Source organism: Phaenicophaeus curvirostris, unplaced genomic scaffold (genome assembly GCF_032191515.1).
Source record: "Phaenicophaeus curvirostris isolate KB17595 unplaced genomic scaffold, BPBGC_Pcur_1.0 scaffold_69, whole genome shotgun sequence".
In the NCBI taxonomy this organism is placed as follows: domain Eukaryota; kingdom Metazoa; phylum Chordata; class Aves; order Cuculiformes; family Cuculidae; genus Phaenicophaeus; species Phaenicophaeus curvirostris.
The window spans coordinates 87,720-113,296 of NW_027206691.1; the positions used below are offsets into that span (position 1 = coordinate 87,720).

Genomic DNA, 25,577 nt, shown 5'->3' on the forward strand with positions numbered 1-25,577 from the left:
GCTCATGTGGAGCTTCTCCCCCAGCATTCTGTTCTATATTCTACTGTATACTGTACATCGACTATACGTATGATACGTATTTTATGCAAAATCTGTGGTTCAGCCCACAGGTTAAATAAAATTCATACGCTTTATGTCAAAACCTCTGCTTCAGCACTTAAAGATACTCCAGAAGCTGCAAAAAGACCCTAAATCTTTGCTCTCTGCAGCAAGACATCCCCACACGGGCAGTGCATCCCTCTCCCCATCTAAATTCACATTCTTTACACTCATTTTATGACACAGCTGAGATTTATTTCCAGGATCAGGATCTTGCACACGAGTCATTAATGGGGATCATTTTTCCTTTCACAGAAATATAGACTAATAACAGTATTTGAGATTTCAAGATATAATATCTCAGTCCCATTTCTCAATTCATATATCGTGAGGAATACTCATATTTGAGATATGTGAGAGCATCTCATTTATAGGATCGATTTTATTCCATCCTATTCTATTTAATCTGAAGCAAATTTGCTCAGAGATTCCACAGGGGCTGGTAGAAATGGGGATTCTTAGGATTAAAAAACAGCATTGCGATACAGATATAATATCCAACCTAACTGCACAATTTCTATCAAATGGGATTTGCCTGAATTTGTGAGAATTTCCTTCCTGAAACTCCTGAATTAATTTTCCTGAATTTCCTGAAATTAATGAATTCATTTTCCTAGATTTATTGAATTTACTGAATTTATTTTCCTGAATTTCCTTTCTTCATTTTCCTAAATTTCCTGATTTTGCAGGATTTTGCTCTCCCGGTGTTGTGGCTCTTTGAAGAAAATCCAGTTTATTCTGAAATAAATCCGCCTGTTGCTGAAACATCTTCAAACCCCAGTGAAAAATTCTGGAGCTATTTTAGAGCCTCAAAACCCCATTCTGATTTTTCCCAATCAACCAATCCTAGAGAAGCCAAAACCCTTCTGAATTTGGTACTTTGCAACCACAAACACATCAATTGTTTGATGCATGAGGATCCCAATGCGCAGCTGCACTAGAGCAAAAAAGGGGATGGAGGGAGTGACTCCTCTGTATTTTGGGGGGATGGAAAAGCTTTTTTAGGGTTGCAAAAAATTAATTAATCTGCCAAGGCGATGTTTGTATCCCGTGTCCCCGTGGGCTTTTTTGCAAGCCGAGTGGAAAGGTTGATTTAGCCAGCAGCGGCAACGGCTTCACAAACATTTCCCCCTATCCTGCAGGGAGAACCACACCGACCAAAAGGAGATTTAATTAGCAAAAATCTCGTTAGGCAAACGAAATTATCCGTAAGACAATACTCCTCTGGACAGGGGGTATGATTAAACAAAGCCATTAATTGAGAACGGCGCTCCAGCAGTCAGCTCGTCTCAAGGCTGGGGGGGCGTTTTGGGGAGGGAGGGAGGTGTTAATGGTGAGACCCCTCCGTGCTCCTCGAAAAGCCCTTGAGCATCTCATCAGTGCCTTGATTGCATCATGCAAATTGCAAGCCAGCACGCGCCGACCCACCGCTTGTTTTTTAGTTTCACTGCCCCCCAAAATAGGAAAAAAACCCGTATTTTGGAGGCGCATGGGCAGGAATCCCCGAATTTAGGTTGGGGGCCAGATTGGTACCCACCAGACCAGCGCACCTGCTGAGCACTGTGATGCAAACGCTATTGTTTAAAGTTATTTTAAGATATTTTAGTATTAATTCCAGCTCTTACTCAAGGTTTTTCACCCTAAGGCTGCAGGCGTGTTCACACTGGTCCCTAATGATGCCTGGGAGTGCCGCAGCTTCCACATGTCGTAACGCTAACAGCGTTCGTTTAGACAGCACAGCACTACAGGGAAAGCTAAAATAGCTGATAGCACAAGCTGCCGTGTTTAATAATTCCCCGTGATTTAAAATCGGAGGTTATAACAACTGGTTGGAGGAGAGGAACGTCACTGTTCTCTTAACCTTTTGCTTTATTAGTGTATTACAGAGCCACCTATAAAAAGCATCAATTCAAGGCAAGAGGAGCCTTACCTTTTCCAGGAATTGCTCCAGAACCCCTTAAAATGGAGGAAAAAAAGGAAAAACCTCATAAAATAAGCACCCAGTGAGCACTCAGGGTTTATACACTCATATATATATAAATGGTCAGGGAACTCGTGCCTGTGCCGCCCCAGCAGTATCCTCCATCTCCAATTTGTAGCATTCCTAAAATGAAACTTTTTCTCCCCGCCATCCCAAGCAACGCCTGGAGGAAAGATGCAATATTGCCACCACCATCCCAAAACATCAGGAATTTGGGGTTTTTTTGGAGCAGTGTGAAGATGAACTCAGAGCAAACAGTTCAGGGAGGCATCGGGTACTGGGGCAGCGAGACAACGGAGTGGGCTGACAGCGGATGCTGAAGGAATGACTCACCTGTGCCGGCGGCAGGAGCAAGTAATTAAGAAATCCCAATTAAATCCAGGCCAGCAAAGCCTTGCGACCACAGAAGCGGGTATGCAAACACCCTTGCTAACAGCACCCTCTAATTCTGGACAAATCCACGGTTTCAATACAGGCTGGAGGATGATGTGATTGAGAGCAGCCCTGAGGAGAGGAACCTGGGATGCTGGGGATGAGAAGCTCCACTTGAGCTTTCAGGAAGAAATATTCTGCCGTGAGGGTGGGGAGGCCCTGGCCCAGGCTGCCCAGAGCAGGGGTGGCTGCCCCATCCCTGGAGGGTTCAAGGCCAGGTTGGATGGGGCTTGGAGCCCCTGATCCAGTGGGAGGTGTCCCTGCCCATGGGAGTGGTAGAACTGGATGGGCTTTAGATCCCTTCCAACCCAAACCATTCCATGATTCTGTATCATATTCCCCAAAATACACATATAGTTAATATTATACTATAAAACATTAATTTATATATATCAGCGACTATAATATTGTACAATATTTCCCCTATTTATTATATTCCCCAATACATTCACTCAACATATTCCTTAATACCATATATATATAAAATACATATTGTATTCCTCAATACAAATACATATGGGTAATGCAATATAATATGTATTTTATAAAAGTCCCCATAAACACACACATATATATATAATATATTATAATATATAACATTACCCAATCTATTCCCCCAATCTATTTATTGACATTATAGATAAATTAAAAATACATTTACTATTCCTCAATAAATACATGTTCCCTCTTCCTCATACAGGATAACCCTGCAACAAAGCAGGATGCCCATCAAAGCAAGGAGCCACCAGCACCAGGTGTTCCTAAGCCATAATATTCCCATTTTTTTGCCCAAGCACACACCCCAGCCACGTGTTGACAGCTGCTCACCGGGACGGATGTCACCCCAAACTCTCCTTCCTCACTCTCCACCAGCTGATCAGCGCAGCTGCAGTGGGGTTTCTAATTAAATTTATGCTTTTTTTAGCCTTACTTTTTTTTTTATTTAATTTATTTGATTTTTATATTATATTTAATATTTTTTTACTTTAGTTTTAATGGGGGATGACAGAGAGGGAGCAAAACTGGAGGTGGGACCCATGTCCCAGAGGTAATGCTCCAGCTTTGCACACCACCAAGGACCAAGATGCTTGCGGGATGCACTCAGAGCAGCATCTCCCTTCTTGCTGGTTTTCGCCTCAGTGCTTCATCGTCCACGCAACCTCACAGCAAAAAACCTCCCCATTTTCACTAAACGCCATGAAGACTCCCCAGTTTGCCCCACATTTAACAGAGAAGCAACTCAGCAGCTGCAATTAATGCAATTACTTGGAATTTTTCTTGCAATATCCATCAATTTTTCCACCTCCCAGGCTCAGCTTTGTGTTGTCCAATTTCTGTTTTCACTTTGCTACAAGTTTTGAACAAAACCCACTCAATTTTTTTGCAGGCCAGGGGGGTTTGTACTGGAATGATGTCCCCAAGATCCCACCCTCGGTACACAAAAAAAGCCTTGAAAATGTTTCTAGTTTCATCAGAAAATCAGATTTTGCCAAAACACTCTGTTCTTACAGAAAACCACTGATGGGCACAGAGGCAGGTGGGAATCGTGGATCCTGGGCATCAAATGTGATGAGAAATTCATTTTTGGAAGAGACAGGAGTGCCCGAGTCGGCAGCACAGGACGTGTTCCGCTTGCTTTGGGAACTGCAGCACTAAAAGTGAGATGGTGGCTGCTGGGGACTGGAATTTGGGTGCCCTGCAGGGACCACTGCTAGTCAGGGCGCCTTGCTTGGGTCTTTAGTTTTCTTTAATTCAGGTGCCCTGCGAGCATCTTTGCTGATTTGGGTACCACGCCACAGTCTTTGCTAATTCAGGTGCCAGCCCAGGGCTGTTTCTGATCTGGGTGCCCTACAAGGCTCATTGCTAATTCGAGTGCCCTGCTGGGAGTCTCTAATACGGGTGCCCTAAGAGCATCTTGGCTAATTAGAGCGCCTTGCAACGGTCTTTGCCAATTTGAGTGCCCCACCAGGGTTGTCGCTAATTTGAGGTCATTCATTTGGATGCCCTGCAAGCACCCTTGCTGATCTGGGTGCCTGGCTGGGGGCTTTATTTTGGGTGCCCTGCAAGGGTCTTTGCTAATTTGGGTGCCCTCTTGGGGTCTCTCATTTGACCCCCAAACCCCGTGAGAAGCAGACAATGAGCATCCTTGGAAGGGGTACCCAGACAGCTCCTGGGATGCCTCGCTGGCATCAGCGCATCCCGAAATCCCACCCGCAGCCCCCGCGCTGCATTAACAGCTCATATTTTGCTAATTGAACAAACCTAATGGGGGAAGGCGCTGGCGGGGAGGGGGGAAAAATGGGTAATGGCCATCAGGCCAGCAATAAACCAAAATTAATGGTCCGTGGGCAGAAATCATGTCCACTTAACACCGGCTTTGGAGCTCTAATAGGATAATGGAACACTGAGGGGGTCGCTCTGTATGGGGCTGCGTACAGCTCTGCCCAAGCCCCCGCACCCTCCAGAGCGAGAAGATTTTGGGAGGTGAGTGGAGAGAGCAGGAGCATCCTTCCTTCCCCTGGAGGGAAGAGCTGCCAGCATCCCACAGGAGTTGGGTGCTTTTCAGGTGCTCCAGCCTCCGGGAGCACAGCTCAGAGGGCAACACTGCTGGGATCACCTTGCTGGGGCTGTGCCCAGAGCTGGTGGGTATTCTCCTTTTATTTTCTTTTTTTTTATTTATTTCACCTTTTTTGGTTTATTTTCCTTCCTTAAAAATTATTTTTCATATTTCTTCTTTCTTTTCTTTTCTCTGTTTTTCCAATTCTTAGTTTCCTTTTTTTCCAATTTTCCTTTTATTCATTATCTCTTCTCTTTCTTTTTTTTATGAATTTTCTTTCCCCTTTTCTTTTTTCTTTTTTTTCCCTTGAGAAAGAAAAACTCAACAACACCCGTGCCACATCAGAGGGAAAAATACCACCCAAACCTCTAACACACCAGCATCCCCAGCAAGCTGGCAGCACTGCGGCCATGCTGCCAGGGAATTCCCAATCCCTATTTTCAGCACCTCCCATCCAACCCTTTTCCCAAGCCTGCTACGCTCCACTGAAAACATCATTATTTCAGGATTTTTGCTCACCCTGGGATGAAAAACCAAGTGTACAAACACCCCCATTCCTGGGAGAGAGGAATGGGGAGGAGGCACACACGCAACAGCCCCTTTGGATTAAGAAAAAACACACCACAAAAAACTTTTGCTGGGGAAGTTTGAGCAAAGCCCTAAATTCCAGGCAAACAAGGATTAAAAGCGGATATGGAGTATTTATATGATGTTGTGGAAAAACAGATGCAACAGTCCGGCAGACATCACCGGAACTTTTAAAACCTAAAATACATGATGGGGAAAATCCATGTTTTCCAATCCAGCCAGAAAAAACAGTGAAAACAGTGGGTAACTGGTAACACAACAGTGCTGGCCAGGTTTTTCTCTCCAATCATCCCAAAACCCATCTGTCATCCCCACCTCTGTCCGCAAGACAACTGCCCTCCAATGCCGAACCACCCATGGAGGATCGAGAGCTTTCTCCTATGAGAAAAACCCATTTTTTCTCCTAAAAAATGCCAGGAGGAGATAATTATTAAAAACTGCTCCTGCTGTTGAGGAGCCATTTAGGGTCAGAGAAGGATGAGGATTAGGGATCTCCCTGGGCTGGACCAAGGATAGAATCATAGAATCATAAAATCACCAGGCTGGAAAAGACCCACCGGATCATCGAGTCCAACCATTCCCATCAATCACTAACCCATGTCCCTCAGCACCTCGTCCACCCATCCCTTAAACACCTCCAGGGAAGGTGACCCAATCCCCTCCCTGGACAGCCTGTTTCAGTGCCCAATGACCCTTGCTGTGAAGAATTTTTTCCTAATGTCCAGCCTAAATCTCCCCTGGCGGAGCCTGAGGCCATTCCCTCTCGTCCTGTCCCCTGTCACCTGGGAGAAGAGCCCAGCTCCCTCCTCTCTACAACCTCCTTTCAGGGAGTTGGAGAGAGCAATGAGGTCTCCCCTCAGCCTCCTCTTCTCCAGGCTAAACACCCCCAGCTCTCTCAGCCGCTCCTCATAAGGCCTGTTCTCCAGCCCCCTCACCAGCTTTGTTGCTCTTCTCTTGACTCGCTCCAGAGCCTCAACATCCTTCTTGTGGGGAGGGGCCCAGAACTGAACACAGGATTCGAGGAGCGGTCTCACCAGTGCCGAGTCCAGAGGGAGAAGAACCTCCCTGGACCTGCTGGTCACACCGTTTCTGATCCAAGCCAAGATGCCACTGGCCTTCTTGGCCACCTGGGCCACTGCTGGCTCATGTTCAGTCACTGTCAACCAACACCCCCAGGTCCTTCTCCTCCAGGCAGTTTCCAGCCAGACTTCTCCTAGTCTGTAGCTGCTCAGGGTTGTTGTGCCCCAAGTGGAGGACCTGGCATTTGGCCTTGGTAAACCTCATGCCATTGGACTCAGCCCAGCGGTCCAGCCTGTTCAGATCCCTTTGGAGCCTCCCGACCCTCCAGCAGATCCACACTTCCACCCAGCTTAGTGTCGTCCGCAAACTTGCTAAGGGTCCACTCGATGCCTTCATCCAGGTCATTGATAAAGACACTGAACAGGGCTGGACCCAGCCCTGAGCCCTGGGGAACCCCACTTGTCACTGGCCTCCAGCTGGAGTTAACTCCATTTCCCACCACTCTCTGCGCCCTCCAGCCAACCAGTTTTCCACCCAGGAGAGTGTGTGCCTCTCCAGGCCTGAGGTGACAGTTTCTCAAGCAGAATGCTGGGAGAAACTGTGTCAAAGGCTTTACTGAAGTCCAGGAAGATCCATCCACAGCCTTTCCCTCATCCAGTCGTCGAGTGACTTGTACTTGTCATAGAAGGCGACCAGGTTAGTTTGGAAAGACCTGCCTTTTGTGAACCCGTGTGGACTGGGCCTGATCACCTGGTTTTCTTGCATGTGCTTCATGATAGCACTCAAGATCACCTGTTGCATGACCCATTCATGTCCCATGATGCTCAGGGATGCTCCAGTTCCCTGTGCACAGAGGAAAAAGTAAGCACCAAGCATGGATAGACTCAAATCCCAGACCTTTCCCACAAGGATTCAGGCTATCCATACGGAAACCTCAACCAGGATTGCAGACACAAGCTGTTTTCATCCCCCCCAAAGCAAAACGAGGAGTGAGTAGCCACTCATCTAAATAAAACTGGGATATAAGCAAGGGATGCGCTGGTTTGGCTGCACCATGCACACACCAAGGCTTGTGCTACCTCGCTGAGGAATGGCAGGGCTGCACCACAGCGCGGTTATTTTGGGATGGGATAGCGTTTCACCAACCGTCCCCCTTGGTTTCATGTGACACTGACCTAGCATCCCAAAAATAAACAAGCAACCGCTCCCCTGTCTTAAAGGGAATAGAAGCATAAATGTTAAATACAATAACAAGCACTCAAATAATTCATATCAACGATTTCACTTATTTTAGGTTATTAATAGGAAGAAGAATAAAGTACAATAACGTCAAAAAGAACTTTGGATTTCAGCAAATAGTTGGATGTCCCATAAATGAAAGATGCAGTGGACACAGTGATGCTGCTGAGATCTGGAGCTGGAGGTCACGGAGGGATTTTGGGGGGAGTTTACCCTCTATTTGGGGAGTTATCCCATGTAAATAAATAAATAAATAAAAAGCATCGCTATCCGGGCAGGACTGGCTCCCACCAGTCACGTATTCAGGATTTTCTTACCCAAAGCAGAGGCAAAAACGAGATGCTCCATGTGCCAAAACAGGAAAAACTGTTGGGAAAATCATTGTTCGCTGTTTTTTTTTTCTTGTTTGCTGTCTGCAATAAGTCCAATGGGGATTGCTGCTATTTGGGGCCAAAAATCTTTAATTTAGGATTATCTCCTCCTCCAGCTCCCTAGAGCTGCTTATTATTAAGCGTTAACATAATTTCCTATTATATATGTTATATTACATATTAAAAGAATTTTGCTAAAATAGCCCAATTTCTCCATTGAAAACGATCATTTATCTGCTAGAAAATAGTTTGCGGCTCTCGTGGGAGACACACATCAAATCTTGCAGCTAAAACCTGCTCAGCAGCAACACTCAGAGTTATTTTTTACTCTGTTTCTGCAGCTTTAGAGACCTCACCTCTTCTTTATTTACTTCCCTTGCTTCCAAACAGGACATAAAGTTCAAAATTTGTGTTGTAACAAAAAAACATAACAGCACGAGGGCAAAGATAGTCCCAGGAATGTGAGCATCCGTGATGCTCGCATGCTTGAATGCTCGCGGGAAGCCTGCTGGGAGCGCATGCGTGCATCCACGCGGTGCTTGTCCCAGGAAATCGCTGTCAGACAGAGCACTGGGATGCTTAACTCACATTGGAAAAGTTATTTTTATTTATGAGTATCCGAGTGGGTCAAGCGCCATCTCGCAGCTCGCTGGTGGAGGATGTTGAGATGCTCTTCCTCCTCTGGAGCTGCGATGGGGAATACGACACACACCCAGCGCTTGCTCCTGCATGGTGGTTGCCTGTTATAGACCAACCACTCCATAATTTCCTATTATAAACCAATCGGTCCATAGTTTTCCATTATAAATCACTCCATAATTTCCTATTATAAACCAATCAATCAACAATTTCCTATTGTTGATTGATAATTTCCTATTATAAACCAACCAATCAATAATTTCCTATTATAAACCAATCAATCAACAATCTGCTATTATAAATCAATCTATAATTTCCTATTACAGACCAATCAATCAATAATTTCCTATTATAAACCAATCAATCAGCAATCTTCTTTCATAAATCAACCTATAATTTCCTGTTACAGACCAATCAATAATTTCCTATTATGAACACACCAATCAATAATTCCCTATTATAAATCAATCAATCAACAATTTTATATTATAAATCAATCAATCAACAATTTTGTATTATAAATCAATCAAAAATTTCCTATTGTGAACCAATCCATCAATGATTTCCTATTATAAACCAATCAAGCTGTGATTTTCTATTATAAATCAATCCACCGATAGTTTTTTATCGCAAGTCAATTAGAATTAACTCAAATTTAATTGGATTTAGGCTCAATCACTGCCAGGCTAAGTGACCCCACGCACGCCCCGTCCAAAAAGGCGGCATTTATAGCCATCCCATCTCATCCCCTCCGCCCTCAGCCCCGGCGATTAATTAAATTAGCACAAAGAGGGGCTTGTTGAGCGTCCCGGCCTCGCGAAGTCGGCTGTCGGACAGGAAACAAAGGGTGGAATTCTGTCTGGTTGGCTGCGGGGCGCTGCGTGTCCCGGGGGTCTCCAGCCCCACAAGCGGCAGCGATGCCAGAAGGTGGGAAACCAGCCAGGGCGCGATGTGGGGCTGCGGCCGTGGGGCACGGGGGGGCCCGCAGAGGGGCTTCACCACAGGGGCTTTGCTGAGGGGTCTCCTCTGAGGGACCTCTGGTGAGAGGGTTTTGCCAAAGGGGTGTCTGCTGAGGGAGCTTTGCCGAAGGGGTCTCTGCTGAGGGATGTCTTCTTGAGGGGTCTCATCTGAGGGGGCTTTGATGAGGGCTCTCAGATGAGGGATTTTGGCTGAGGGGTCTCCTCTGAGGGGTCTCTGCTGAGGGAGCTTTGCTGAAGGGGTCTTTGCTGAGGGATGTCTTCTGAGGGGTCTCTGCTGAGAGGGCTTTGCTGACAGGTCTTGGCTGAGGGGGCTCCTTTGAGGGGGTCTTGGGCTGAGGGGTCTCTGCTGAGAGGGCTCTGATGAGCGATCTCTCCTGAGGAGGCTTCACAATGGGGGCTTGGCTGAGGGGCCTCTGCCGAGCAGTGTCCTCTGAGAGGTCTTCGCTGAGGGGGCTTCACAATGGGGGGTCTGCTGAAGGGTCTCTGCGGAGTGGTCTCCTCTGAGAGGTCTCTGCTGAGGGGTCTCCTATGAAGGGTCCCGGCTGAAGGGTCTCAGCTGAAGGGGCACTGCAAACCCCACTTTAGGGTTGCAGTGCTGATTCAGGTGCCTTTCTTTTGCTGCCAGCCTCCATCCTAACATGAGTTGAACTAGTAAAGGCAGCGGGCAGGGAAAGGGGAACCCAAACAGCCGAGCTCTCCCCAAGCGATCACAGGAGTGTGAGAGCGCTTCTGCATTGAGCCCCTCTCCAAGCACAATTAATTCAGGGCAAAAAAAGCTTCCAGTAATTCCCGCAGGGATAACAGCGCCGGGAATTTCACTAGCTTTCCCCTGCCGAGCGAAATCCCAACATAAATGGTTGCAGGGAAAATAACCCCCTCCACGATGTCTCTACCTTGAGATAACCTTGGCTACTTTCCAGCTGTTCTGCTATTAAAGATGGTACTAAAGCACTTTATTTGGTGCTTTCAGCATCAAAATTCTCACCAGCTCCTTCAGCCGTGCTGTTTAGGACAGGAACTTTAAAAGGAGAGGAAATGGAAGAAAACCAAACAATGGGTTTGGAGGTTGTTTAGGTAAGGAGGAATGATTTAGAGTGGCATTGGGTGGGATTAATATGTAACAGGTTATATTAACCAGAAGGAAAAGCTAGGATAGCTCTCAGGATGAGGACAAAATGCCAAAATGGTCATAAAGAGTGAAACACAACTCAATAAAAAGCAGTGGGTGCAACAGCAGGGCTTGAAGGGGTCAGGTTTGCATAGGGGAAAAGAGTGGGGATGGGGAATATGTTGATGATGAGGATGGGTTTGGGGTGAGTCACACACAAAAGCTGCAGGAGTATCACTAAAGATGTATGAGCACCCGTAACACTGCGCCAGCACTCCTACAATGTGATGAGCATCCCTAAAATTCCCCCAGCATCCTCAAAATTGGAATGAGCAGCCCTGTAATTGCACCAGCATACATAAAAATTGCATCAGCATCCCTAAAACTGCACCAGCATCCATAAAAATCACATCAGTGTCCCTGAAATTAAGCCTCCTCAAAAGTGGGACGAGCATCACCAAAGTTACCATAGCGTCCCTAAAACTCACATGAGCATCCCTAAAACTGGCCCAGTATCCATAAAACCATACCAGCATCACTAAAATTGGATAAGTAAACTTAAAATAAATGAGCATCCCTAAAACTGCACCGGCATCCCTAAAAGTCACACCAGTACCCCTGATATTGCAGCCTCCTCAGAAGTGGGAATAGCATCACCTAAATTACCCCAGCACCCCTAAAATTTGCATGAGCATCCATAAAACTGCACCGGTACCCCTATAATTTGATGAGCATCCCTAAAATTGCATCATCGTCAAAACTGGAGTGAGCACCCCTGTAACTGCACCAGCGTCACTAAAAATGCATCAGCATCCCTAAAATTGCACCAGCCTTCATAAACCCATACCAGCATCACTAAAATTGGTTAAGCAACACTAAAAATGGACGAGCATCCCTATAACTGCACCAGCATCCCTAGAAATCACATTTCAAGGGTACTTTCCAGTATCCCTGAAATTGAGCCTTCTCAAAAGTGGGATGAGCAACACCAAAAATTGTCCCAGCATCCCTAAAAATCACATAAGCATCCCTAAAAATCACATAAGCATCCCTAAAACTGCAGCAGCATCCCCGGTACGAGGTGGGAAGGTGGGGAGAGCCGCGGCGAGGCTGCCTTGCCAGCGCTGATAGGGGTTTTAATTATGGGCTCATTACGAGCATCACAGTTATCAGATGAAGCCTCCTCCAGCCGAGCATCCCCGGGGAGCGAGCAGAACCCCGAACCCAGCGGGACCTGGCTCTGCTAATGAAGGGGAGAAGGGAAGGCGACTGCCAGCCAAGGGCCTCCTAGCTCCTATCCCGGGAAAAGCAATGGATGGGGCAGGAAGTCATGCATCTCCTGGAATATAACAAATCTTTTCTATAGAAGTATTTATTTAGGAGGACAAATACAGCAGGCACTGCGTCCTGTTCTTCCCCATCAGCTTCAAAACCCATGGAGAGACAAGGTGGAGGATGCTCCAGCCTGAGCCTGGCAAATAAAGCCGGAATTAAAATTTGAGCTGGATTAAATCGGTTAAGACTCTGCCTGGAATCTGCTCTTAAACCTGGTTTATCAAAGACAGCTCATTACATGTCAGATCTTGACTATTTACTATTGATTGCTTCTTACTATTTATTTTATTTCTTCTTACTTAATTCTTACTATTTATTAATTGTCTGCTATGTATTATTTATTTATTACTTAATTATTATTACTAAGTCCTTTGCCATCCTGCTGACACAGCCCCCTGGTTTACAGAACGATTTGCTGGAAGCCAAACAGCGCTGGTGGGCTCAATATTGGCCAAAAGGACCATTTCCATCTACTGAACAACTCCCAAATGCATTTAAAACGCTGGTTTTAGAGGTTACAACGTGCTCCAGAAACCAAGGGGTGGCCATGGCAGATCAGCGCCTGACAAAATGTCCCACTTAATTTTTTTTATGGTGATTAATTAATTGCCGGAGTTAAGAGATGCTGGATCTGGCACTGAGATATAAAGAAACCAATTTCTGCACATAAATGCACTAAAAGACCTTTCCAGACACTTTGTATAAATGGGATTTTCTTGGGATTGAGATAATAAATAATAATAATTTTTAACTCCTCAAGCAAAGTCCATGGGCTTGGAATCCAGACGCGGGGTTTAATCATTTTATCTCAAGAAGTGAGTCCTGAGGAGAAGCAAGGTCAGGGAGAGGATGCAGGATGCGAAAGGAGGGACCATGAACGCAGGATGCAGGATGCTCCAGAGGGGACCCCCACCCGCCACCTCTGCGATGATTATTTGTAATTATTGATTACGAGCAGATCCAGGGGCTGATACAATGGAAGACCTGAAGGGAGTTTGGCTTATCAGCCTCGCTCGTAGAGGGTCTTCCCTTTGGTAAGAGGTAGCAGAAAGTGCCTGGAAAATAGGGAATAAACCAGAAAATAGAGGGGGGGATGAGAAAAATCAAGCAAGTCAAAGCGTCTTTTTCTGGGAAAGGCACCAAACACCCAAATCTCACCAGGCGACAGTGGCCGGACGGAGAAACCAGCAGCACACAACAATAAATTCCCTTTAAGTATATTGCTGGGGAGCATTAAAAATGTCCCAAGCGGTTTCCATCCCCCAGGGCAGGGGGAACTGGCTGCAGGAGCAGGGAGCTGGCAATCACGGCTCTAAAACTCGCTGGAGACGCTGCGAGTTGTGTTCGAAACCATTGTAAGAGTTTTATAAACTGCACGGTGCCTCTTGCATACAGGGAGCGATGCGGCGGCTCCTGCCTCCGCTAGAGAATCACAGGGATAACGCGCTGATCTGATCAGGGGGAACGGAACCAGAGACATGAAATAATGAGCGGGAGTTTAATTCCTTGGAGAAGTTGTGAGTGGGGGGGATTCCAGCAGCCTCCGCAGCATGGGATGGGGGCTGCTGGCCAGGGCAGCCAGGGTGCAGCCAGGGAGGGGGTGAGGGAAGAGGGAAAAGGTAAAAATGAAAGAAAAAAGGGCAAACAAAGAATGGAAAAGGGGGGAAAAAGGGGGGGATGAAAATGGGAAAAAAAAAAAAAGGCTGAAGCAAATAGGCCAAAAATAAAAGAAAAAAAGGAAAAGAGAAAAAGAAAAAAAAGGGGGGAAGAAAAAAGGGGGAAAAGTAAAAAAAAAATGGGGCAAAGAGGGGAAAGGAAAGAGGGAATGGGGAGGGGAGATGGGGGAATGGGAGGAGGAAAGGGAGAGGAAAGGGAAGGGAGGAGAAAAGAGTGATGGGGAAAAAGGGGGGGAAGGAGGAAAAAAGGAAGAAGAGGGAAAGGAAGGGAAGGGTAAGAGGGAAAATGAAGGAAAAGGGGCAGACTGAAAGGGGAAAGGAAAAAAATTGAAAAGGGGAGGAAAGAGGGGGAAAGGATAGGGAAAAGTGCAGGAAAGGGGAGGAATGGGAGGGGGAAGCGGAGGGAAAAGGGGCACAGGGTCAGTGCTCGGCTCCCAGCCAGGGCCCCCCAGATTCCCGGGTCCAACCCTGCTTTCCAGAGCCATCCTTGACCAAATATAAATTTGGGATGAAATCAAACAGGAATCACTCCCTGCGGTCGGGGCTGTTGTTGGTTGGTTTTAGGGGATACGTGGACAGGAGGAAGCAGCGAAAGGGAGAACCGACCCCAAAACATGGGGGGTTGCTTGCAAATTTCTCATGGTTTTGGCAATCTGTTATTAAAGGCAAACGCTCCCCTGAGCATCCCGGGGCGAGGAGCTCGCAAAGCTCTCCTCCTGTGCGCCCCTGCGCTCGGGGCTCCTGGAGAACAGCAGCAGCGCTGCCTCCGTGCTGGAATTGCCGGAGCCTTTGGGGGTGCCGGGAGATTTGGGGTTCTGCTGCCTGGATTATCCTAGGGTGGGACGGGGCGCACAGTGTGCGATGCTGGAAGGCTGCCGGAGCACTAGATGGAAAAGAAAATTCAATAGGAAAACATAAGATAAAATAATAAATATTTTCTTAAAAAAAGAAATAAAAAGTTTAAAAAATAAAATGCAAAATAAAAAATAAATAAAAAATAAATGCTTTGACGTGGTGCTTAAGGACCTGGTTGAGTGGTGGACTTGGGAAAGGGAGGTTTATGGTTGGACTCGATGATCGTAAAGGTCTTTTCCAACCTGAGTGATTCCGTGATTCCATGGAAATAAAATAAAATAAAATAAAATAAAATAAAATAAAATAAAATAAAATAAAATAAAATAAAATAAAATAAAATAAAATAAAATAAAATAAAATAAAATAAAATCTAAACAAACAAAGAAGTAAATAAATGGAACTTTGAGGGTGACGGAAAATGCTTTCGAGCTGGAACAGCCCTGAGCTGGAGCTCCCAGCCAGCCGCAGCCTCTCCCCAAGCCTCAGCTCCCCCCACTCAGTTCCCCAGGAGCAGCTGCATCGCCTCAGCCGCGCAGAGCATCTCATCCCACTGGAGCAGCCCTGACCCAAACCCAGCCCTTTGTGGCCTCTCCACCAAGAAGAAAAAAGCCAAAATAACCCGCCAGGAGCTCGCAGATGTTTCCCAACGGCAGATTTAACCAGAGGCGCGGACAAAGGAGGGGCATTTCGCCCTTCGGGAGAGGGAAGGCCACAAAAATACGAGATAATCAGGCACGGAGGAGAGGCGAGGCCAAATTCCCACCTTATTTACACAGCTGCCACACACAGCTGGGCAAAGGCAACCTCATCCCAACGGGATCACGGCTGCATCCCAACCAGATCGTGGCTCCATTCCGTCCCAGAGGGCTGGTGTTTCCCCTAGGGATCACCTGGAGCATCAACTGGGTCCTTGCAAGACTGGGGATGGGGACAAACCTGGGTCTGAATCTAATCGGGAATTAATTCTCGTCCCTCCAAATTATTACTTTGAGCTGATGTCTTAACGATACGATTAATTCATACGAAATAATTCATTTTTCTTCTAATTAGAGAGAAGTTGTTAACACTTTCTTTGGTGGCAGTGAAAATTATTTGGGAATCAAGTCATTTGATGACGACTAGGATACTAAATTCCAGTGAGAGTTGTGTGGATCCAGCAAATTATCCCACTAAGACCCTGAAAACAAGCAGCTTTTCCATGTCCCGGTGAGATCAGGATGGAGAATCCCTGGGATGGGGTGCTAGGATGCGTCGAGGGTACCCGCAAACTGGAACAGAGGATGTTGACGCTCACTCCACTGGGGTCAGGAAGGCCCAGTCTCCCCTCACTTATCCCTAACCGTGGCAAAAGTTTCCGCTCGACTTCAGGAGTTTGTTGCTCAAATCTGATATTTCCACAGGGAAAAAAGCCAGACATCAGAAAGAAGGATTTATCCAGAGCCAGGGGAGGGAGCTCAGCACCACAAAATTCTCCGGGCAGTGTTTGAATCAATCCTCGCCCGCTCTGTGCCACGCTTGCCACCAGCATCCCTGCCCATCGCCCCCCATCCCATCGCCATCACTAATTGCACTAATTATTTTAAGGCAGAGCAGCTCCCAGGAAAAACAAATTCGGCCAAACTGGGGGGGTCCCGGCATGCCAGGCTGTTGTTCTCCACGTCCTCAGGAAACATCCCTGGGGATCCATCGCACATCTCTAACCTGACGGCGCAGGAAGCGGGATGCGGGTGGGACCCGGAGGCGCAATCCGGCCCCCCGACTCCCTCAGGGTGGGGATGGGCGAGTGAAGGATGCTCTTCCCAATGAGACTGCGCCGCTGCCTAAGTTTTCTGGGAGGAAACAAACCCAAACCCTATTATCGCCCGGGGACTGATGGATGCTGCTGGTCAACTAGAAAAACAACATTAAGTAATCTGAAAGTTCACCAGAAAAGCAAAACTCAACCAAGATCCAAAGCTGCCTCATGTCCAGGACTCCTTTTATCCGGGAGTTGGGAGAAAAGGTTATTCCCAGGTGATCCAGTGGAATAAAACTCTCCCCCCACAATACAACTTTCTGTATCTACTTAAAATAAAAAGAGATTTCCTTAAAGCAAAGGAGATTTCCTTTAAAATAAGATATTTCCTTAAAAGGGGAATTCCTTTAAAAAATATATTTCCTTAGGCAAAAAAGAGATCACCTTAAAAACAATTTCCTTAAAAAGAAAAAAATATTTCCTTAAAAAAGAGGGAGATTTCCTTTCCCTGCCAGAAATGACGGAGAGAGAGAAAGGAAACTGTTCCCGCACGCCCCACACTGATGCGGGAGAGCACTTTCATCCTCTTCTCCCCCACCCCATGGAGCCGGGGGTGTTTGGGGTCAGATCCACAGGACACGTTATCGCTCTCGTGCTCACATGAAGCATGAAGGGGTCACAGACCCCCCGATACTGTTACAGGGTCGGGGGGAAGGCTGCAAATTGCCCTAAACTCCCTCATTTTGGGATGCTGGGGAGCGCAACATCTCCTTCCCTGCCTGATGCTGCCAGCTCCCCTATTAACCTTGCCTGTAACTAGCCTCAAGCAATTAACTTTTGCCCCTAATGGAGGGATCTTAGCACAGGGAGTGAAATAAAATGGGAGGGAGGGGGGAAAAAAAGAAGCAGGAATCCCAATCCCATCATCCGGCTGCTCGGTATGGGCTAAACTCCCCAAAACGGTGTTATTTTTTGACCCAAATCACCTAAAAATCCAATTTGTAGACCCAAATCCCTCTCCCCATCCACGCAGGGCTGCAAACAGCCCCTGAACCATCAGGCCCTAGAGGTTTTGGAGTAGGGCTTTTTCCCGCACCCCCTTTTTCCGCCATGGGGAAAGATGCCAAAAACACCGAGTCAGCGCTTTGGGAGGCACAACGCCCGAAAGTTTCACCGGAGCTGGATCTGCAGAGCCGCACGCCACTTCTTCCACAACTTTGTAGGATTTAAAGGTAAAATAAGTCTAAAAAAAGCAAATTGAAGCGGTTTCTCCTCCCGTTCTCTGCCTCGCCCCGGCAGACGGCTGCCCCCGCATCCCAGCCAAAAATAATCCATCCCCCCCTTTCCCTTAATCCCATCGCCCGGCTGGGAGTTTGGAAATATCCTGCCAGGTTTAGGGTTTCCCGTTACCCGGCGGGCGGTGAGATAGAGGGAAAAAAGATCCTTGGGAGCAAGAAAAACTGGGAAGAATCCAAACAAAGAGCAGGAGCCAGAGTGCAGGTTGAGCTTCAGTGCCCGCCAAGGACTGCGACGGAGCAGAGGGACACGGATCCCTCAGCAAAACTTCCCCAGCCGCACAGTGCTGCCGGCAGAGCCACCCTCTTGCAGATGGAAACACACTCCAGAATTCAAAGGCCGTTCAAACTTATCCGAATTAGTCCCCCAAAGCGCCCCCAGCATCACTGCGCAGCTCCCTACGCGGAATGCTGCGGCATTTGTCCAGCGCCACCGGCACGGGAGGGATGGGACAGGGGGCACAGAGGCGTCCGGGGAAAATGGGGGGCACTGGGAGAACTGGGTGCAACGGGGAGAAGGGAGCAGGAGGGGAACTGGAGGACACCGGGAGAACTGGGTGCAGTGGGGAACTGGGGGGCACTGGGAGAACTGGGGGGCAGGAGGGAGAACTGGGGACAGTGAGGAACAGGGGAGCAGGAGGGGAACTGGGGAGCACTGGGAGAATGGGGTGCAGCTGGGGAGCTGGGGGAACAGGGATAAATGGGTGCAGCAGGGGAAGGAGCACAAGGGGAACTGGGTGTAGTGGGACACGGGAGCAGGAGGAGAACTGGGAGAAGTGGGTGCAGTGGGAGACAGGGGAGCAGGAGGAGAACTGGGAGAAGTGGGTGCAGTGGGAGACAGGGGAGCAGGAGGAGAACTGGGAGAAGTGGGTGCAGTGGGAGACAGGGGAGCACAAGAATTGGTAGCGCTGGGTGCAGTGGGGGACAGGGGAGAAGCAGAAATGGGAGACACTGGGAGAACTGGGAGGAGTGTGGACAGGGGAGCAGGAGGGAACTGGGAGGCACTGGGAGAACTGGGTGCCACAGAGGACAAGGGAGCACAGGGGCTCCCCTGGGAGAAGCGGGCACTGCGGGTGCTCGGGGGGGTGGCCAGGGGGCCCCCAGCCAAGCCGGTGGCTGCGGACAAACCCCCCAGCCGGGGCCGGGGGGAGGGAGGGCAACTTTCCAGCTGGGAAAAGCAAGGTGGGGGGCTGAAGGGGGACGACCCCCTTAGGGAGGGCTGGGGCAGCGACTCTAGTGGGGTGCAGACCCAGCTGGGGGGCTGGAACCCGAGGCCTCTGCAGGCATAGGAGGGGGCACAACCGGCCAGGGGGCTCCGAACCGGCTGGGGGCTCCAACCCCAGGGGTCTCGGTAACCGGTCATAGGGGCTTCAGAGGGCTCTGCAAGCGGTCGGGGGTGGGGGCTGCAACCTGGCTTGGGGGTCTGCGGGCACTGGAGGGGGACGGCAGCCGGCCAGAGGGGCTGCAGAGGGGACTGGTCGGTAGAGCACGAGACTCCCCGAGGGCTCTGCAACCGGTCAGCGGGTGCTGCGGAGGGGGTGCAACCGGCCCGGGGATGGGGGCGAACCGGCTGGGGGGCTGCGACCGCCAGGGACTCCGCAAGGCCCGGGGCAGGGGGGCTGCAAGCCTCCCGCGGGCACCGGAGCCGGCCGGGGGCGGGGGTCACCGCAGCTCCCCGGGAACCTCCGCAACCGACCGGGGCTGGGGGGGGGAACGGGGCACCCGCGAGGGAGGGAGGGAGAGGAGGCAGGCGGCGCGGTGCTGCCCGCACCGGGGAGGTGAAGCCGGGGGGGGATGTCCCGGTCCCCGCCGCACGTGCCCCGGCGCCCGGGCCGCTTTGTCCGCGGCGCACGGCGCGGCTCCGCCCGCCCCCGCGCGGCGGCCGCCGGTGAGTGACAGCCCTACCTGCCCGCCAATCTTCATCACACCGACACCGGCCTGACAGCGCGGCCGCCGCTCGCCGCCCGCCCGGCCCCGCCGCGCCGCCGCGGGAACCGCCCCGCGCCCGCCCCGCCCCCCGCATGGCCCCGCCCCTCGCCGGCCACGCCCCCGCCTGGCCACGCCCCCCGCCGGCCATGACCCGTCCCCATTGGACGCGCCCCGTCTGGCCACGCCCCCTCCTCCGCCATAGGCCACGCCCCCTCCGCTCCGCGCCCCTCGCTGCCCACGGCGCGTTCCCATTGGCCTCGCCTGGCCACGCCCCCGACGCGGAGTGTGACCACGCCCCCTCCCGCAGGCCACGCCCCCTCCGGCCCGAGTCCCGCGGTGCTCCCGCTGGCCACGCCCCCGGCCGCCCTCCGCCGCGATTGGAAACGGCCCCGACCAACCGCGCCTCCTGCGGCCTCTCGCCCGGGTAAGGACCCCCCTGGCCGCGCCTCCACCGCCGCGACCGGACACGCCCCCGTGGCCACGCCCCCTGCTTCCCGCGGCCCGTCCCCCCCTCTGTGCCCTTAGCCCCGCCCCCTCACCCGGACCCCTCAGCCGTAGCCCCGCCCCCTCAGCCAGAGCCCTCAGCCGTAGCCACGCCCCCTCATCGATCGGCTCCCTTTAGCCACGCCCCTCAGCCAGTCAAGCCCCTCGCTCAGCCCCCGGCGTCTGGCCACGCCCCCGGCCACGCCCCCTGCCGGCCGGCGCCTCTTCCCCGCCCTCTACCCCCGAGCGGCCCCTGACCAGTAGGCTCCCCCCCCCCAACATCTGGGGACCCCCCAGGACATCCTGAGAGCGGCCCCGGCTGCCTTTGCCCCCAAACCTACTTCCCCCCATCTCATTTTCCCCTCTGCTGCATTTGCCTCCCCCCAGTCTGCCCCCCCAGCGCCGATTGGCACTGACAACTGCCACAACCACAGCCCCCTCTGAAGGTGCCTCCCCGCCATCCAGGTCACCAACAGCCCTGGGAGTCACCACAACCCCAGCACCATTTTTAAACCAGAGAGGGGCAGATGTAGAGTGGACATAAAGAAGAAATTCTTCACGCTGAGGGTGGGGAGGCCCTGGCCCAGGCTGCCCAGAGCAGGGGTGGCTGCCCCATCCCTGGAGGGGTTCAAGGCCAGGCTGGATGGGGCTTGGAGGCCCTGATCCAGTGGGAGGTGTCCCTGCCTATGGTAGGGGGTGGGACTGGATGGGCTTTGAGGGCCCTTCCAACCCAAACTATTCTGTGATTCTATGATCTTTACAGTCAGGGCACCCCAAAAGCCCCTTCCTTGAGGAAAACACTCCAGTGGTGGGAGCATCCCTCAATCACTGTTAATTGTGGGGGGATTTCAGATGGAGTTCTCCCCAGTTTTCGTCCACGCCTCCCCCTTCTTCTCCCAAGGACCTGGGGGTGGAATTACGGAATTATGAAATGGTTTGCACTGGAAAGGACCTTAAGCCCATCCAGTCCCACCCCCTGCATTGGGCAGGGACACCTCCCACTGGATCAGGGGCTCCAAGCCCCGTCCAACCTGGCCTTGAAGCCCTCCAGGGATGGGGCAGCCACCACTGCTCTGGGCAACCGGGGCCAGGGCCTCCCCACCCTCACAGCAAAACATTTCTTCCTAAGATCTCATCTCAATCTCCCCTCTTTCAGCTCAAAACCATTGCCTCTTGCCCTGTCCCTGCACTCCCTGATCCAGAGCCCCTCCTCAGCTTCCCTGCAGCCCCTTTCAGGACTGGAAGCTGCTCTAAGATGTCCGTGCACCCTTCTCTTCTCCAGGCTGAACAACCACAGCTCTTTCAGTCTGTCCTCATAGCAGAGGTGCTCCAGCCCTCAGGTCATCTCTGCGACCTCCTCTGGACCTGTTCCAACAGCTCCATCTCATCCTTTTACCTGGAGTCCCTTTCACTGGGAGCACTGAGAGCACTGGGTTCTGCAGCCAAATTTCCACACGCTCTATTCCAGCAGGCACAGGGATAGGTATTTTTCATCTCAGTCCTGGCCACAGTTTGGTTTCTCCCAATTTTCCATCCCCTTCCCCAATAAAAACTGCTGTCAAAGCTGTGTTTGATACAAAATGCTGAGTTTCTGCCCATTTCCTAAGGAATATTGCGTGGGAAAGAGAATCCCTTGAAACAGCCCTGGAATTCTTCTGGGATTGGGTTAAAATCTGCTCCAGGGAGTTACAGCGAGATGCACGACCCAGCGGCAAGAAATGATGCGCAAGGGATGGCTGTGGGGTCAAGATGTGATGGGAAAGGTGAAAAAGGAGGTTGTGGTGAGGTGGGTGCTGGTCTGTTCTCCCAAGTGATGGGTGATAGGATGAAATAAAATGGCCTCAAGCTGCACCTGGACAGGTTGAGACTGGATATTAGGAAATGTTTCTTCCCGGAAAGCATTCTCGGGCACTGGCAGAGGCTGCCAGGGAGGTGGTGGAGTCCCCATCTCTGAAGGGGTTTAAAAGCCTGGTAGATGAGGTGCTCAGGGATGATTCAGTAGAGGACAGGGATGGTTGGACTCAATGATCACAAAGGTCTTTTCCAACCAAGAGGGCAGGTGCACACGGGGCGTAGTTTAAGCCCCATCAGTGCTGATAATGCCCAAGTGCTCAATATTTTGGTGTTCTCCTGATCCTTCCAGTGCCAGCAGCAACAAGCAGCCCATGTTTGCTCCTCAAGCATACCACATTTGCTCTGCAAGCAACCTAAGGGAATTCCTCAAGCATCCTGTGTTTGTTTCTCAAGCATCCCAAGTTCGCTTCTCAAGCATCCCAAGTTAATTCCTCCAGCAGCCCACGTTCACTCCTCGAGCATCCCAAGAGAATTCCTTGAGCATCCCATGTTTGCTCCTCAAGCACCCCATGTTCACTCCTCAAGCACCCCATGTTCACTCCTCCAACACCCCTCTTTCTTCTTCCCAAGCTTTGGTTGCCAAACACCAAAGTGATTCTTCCACTGGTTTCAGAAACTCATGTTCATCCTCCAGGAAAAGTAGCCTGCTCTGGATTATTCCTCCACAAGTGCAAAAGCTGCTTCTTCCCTGGAGAGTTTTTTTTCCAGAGGTTAATTAACATCCCTGGTTTAAAACAATGGCACCTGATTTCCCAGTGGAATTGGCTCCACTCCAGCATCTGGCCAGGGGATCTCACTGTAGCTTTTTTTGGTGGTAAGTTGAAAGTCCCCTGCACTCAGTCTGGGGGGTTTCGCTCCAAAAAAGGCATCTTTCTGCTGTACCAGGTCACCCCTAGATGGTTCCTTATTTTTGGTCCGATCTTGTCCCACCAGCCCTGAGCTCCCCCCACACCTGCCTGGTGGGCGAGTGGATTTTTGGCAGCATCCCTGCTGGAATCAGAGAATCAGAGAATTGTTAAGGTTAGAAAAGCCCTCCAAGCTCATCCAGTCCAACCGTCATCCTAACCCCAACGTGCCTGCCCAACTATGTCCTGAGGTGTCACGACCACGTGGTTTTTGAACACCTCCAGGGATGGCGACTCCACCACTGCCCTGGGCAGCCTCTGCCAGGGCTTCACTGCTCTGTCAGCACACTCAGAGTTGGTGCCTTACGTATCTAATTACCACAAACTAATCAGTGCTTATTGAACAGCCCCCGGACGGTTCCTTCTCCAAAGTGACAAGCACTTGGAGCAAGTTTACTAAAATATTAAACACTTGGCAAGAGCGGAAACATCGAAAAGCAGCGATATTTACATTTTTACATAATGGGCTTTAGGAGGAAACAAATTACATAAAATACAGTGGTTTCTTCTCCATCGTTTGACTGCTCCTCCATAAATAATTCAATTCTCTTTCCAAGATTGCATTATTGCTCGTGTCGGGTTTCTCTGAGAAAACTGTGACGGGATACTCTGAAAAATACATAAGAGTGAAGCCGAGTGAATTATTAAAGGACAGATCTTAAAGCCAGGACAGAGTTTTCGGATGCAGCCCCAGCCGGAGCACCTACAGCCGAGCCTGGCTCACACAGACCAATGGGCTGGAGGGAGAAGAGATCCCCTCCAACGGCAAGTTGGCTGTGTGGGAGGATATCTGACCTCCTCGGGAGTTAAAGGATGCTCAAAAGAGATCCCTAAGGAAAATTGAGGGCTTGTTTTGGAGGAGATGCTGCTCCAGACAGTCCTAGCTTGGAGGGTGGTGTTACCCACCAGCCCTGCATCCCTGCAGCTCGGGCGCTGTGTTGCAGTCATAGAATCATAGAATCATAGAATCACCTGGTTGGAAAACACCCACCGGATCGTCGAGTCCAACCATTCCCATCAAACACTAAACCATGTCCCTCAGCACCTCGTCCACCCGTCTTTTAAACCCCTCCAGGGAAGGTGACTCAACCCCCTCCCTGGGCAGCCTCTGCCAGTGCCTAATGACCCTTTCTGTGAAAAATTTTTTCCTAATCTTCAGCCTGACCCTCCCCGGCGGAGCTTGAGGCCATTCCCTCTCGTCCTGTCCCCTGTCCCTTGGGAGAAGAGCCCAGCTCCCCCGTCTCCACAACCTCCTTTCAGGTAGTTGTAGAGAGCAATGAGAGCAACGAGTCACAGAACCATGAAATAGTTTGGGTTGGAAGGGACCTCAAAGCCCATCCATTTCCAACCCCTGCCACGGGCAGGGACACTTGCCCACTGAATCAGGGGCTCCATGCCCCACCCAACCTGGCCTTAAATAATAAGAGAATGAACCCAAAAGATTTACAGAACCAAGGCAACAGCATCATTTTTGAAGCCACCATACATCCTGAATAGTCTCAGACACACAAACAAGAGCAAGTATCACTACACAGGTTTGACAACTATTAATAGATAAATCCACAGGAGAATATAATTAAAGGCTTTATCCAATGGCACAAGGAGGATGTATTAAGAATAACTGATCGATGCTGGGATGGTTTGATATTCCCGGAGGTTTCCCCATGCAAGATTAAATAAAATCAAAGCTTTTTTCTTGTGCGGGACTGATGGATCAATAATAAAGGAAACCAGAGCCAAAGGAAAGACATTTTCCTTGTTGTTGGCTCTGCCAAGCAGCCAGGCTTGAGCAGAAAACACCGTAAAAAAAGAGATTACTCAAGCCTGGTGCTGGCTGAGCTGGGGTTAATGATGGCTCGCTAACAATGACATTTTGGGATCCTTCTGGAGGGAAATGCTGGACAAATGACAAGTTACACAGATTTTATAGGAACCCCTCCACTGCCAGCTCCCTCCTTTTTAATGTTGAATTTCAAGGTGCAAGAAGCTCAGGGCTGGCTCTTGCTGCTCCTGCACACTCTCCCACGCAAAGTTACTGCAAGCATCCCACTGATGGATCTTTTCTCAAGCATTTCCAAGAACAAAAACAACAACAAAAAAGGAAGATCTGGATGTTTAAAGCATCTTACCTCCAGCACTTGGAGTCTGCTGCCCGAAGAGAATACTGGTCAGTTGAAATGGGCTGGAGGGATACGCACCGGGGGGATAAACAAACCTAAAGGATCATAAAATTACACCTTGTACAAACACTGGTAAAACAAAACCTAGAGCTGGTGAATGAGCTGAGTCATGTGAAGCAATAATCACCACCCCACATGTTATTTTGCACTTGGATCTCGGTGGTGGCTGGGTACCAGCCAGCAGAAGTGACATTCAAATTCTGGCTCCACCTGAGATGTTCCCTCACCTTGGCTGGGGTTCAGCATCCCTTCCCCACCTCCGCTGTGGTTCGGTCCCTATGGGAGTTCAGTCACAGCATCTCTTTCCCAAGCAATG

General features: G+C 50.1%; 1 protein-coding gene and 2 long non-coding RNA genes across 14 annotated transcripts in view; 1 reads left to right on the forward strand and 2 right to left on the reverse strand.

Moving 5' to 3' along the window:
• Positions 1-19,917, reverse strand: part of LOC138734267 (coiled-coil domain-containing protein 15-like) — a 67,720-nt gene extending 47,803 nt beyond the window's left edge. For all 12 annotated transcript variants that reach the window (XR_011339545.1, XR_011339546.1, XM_069881870.1 and 9 more), the window contains exon 1: positions 19,816-19,917. The gene's annotated coding sequence lies outside the window, so the exon portion shown is untranslated. The remainder of the gene's footprint in view (positions 1-19,815) is intronic.
• Positions 19,918-20,176: 259 nt separating this feature from the next.
• LOC138734272 (uncharacterized) lies at positions 20,177-21,903 on the forward strand. Its single transcript, XR_011339548.1, has 2 exons — positions 20,177-20,263; positions 21,605-21,903. It is a non-coding gene; the product is annotated as an uncharacterized lncRNA (long non-coding RNA).
• A 1,531-nt stretch (positions 21,904-23,434) lies between these two features.
• LOC138734271 (uncharacterized) lies at positions 23,435-25,358 on the reverse strand. The gene is made up of 2 exons (XR_011339547.1): positions 25,211-25,358; positions 23,435-23,690 (listed from the first exon to the last, which is right to left on the reverse strand). It is a non-coding gene; the product is annotated as an uncharacterized lncRNA (long non-coding RNA).
• Positions 25,359-25,577: the final 219 nt, after the last annotated feature.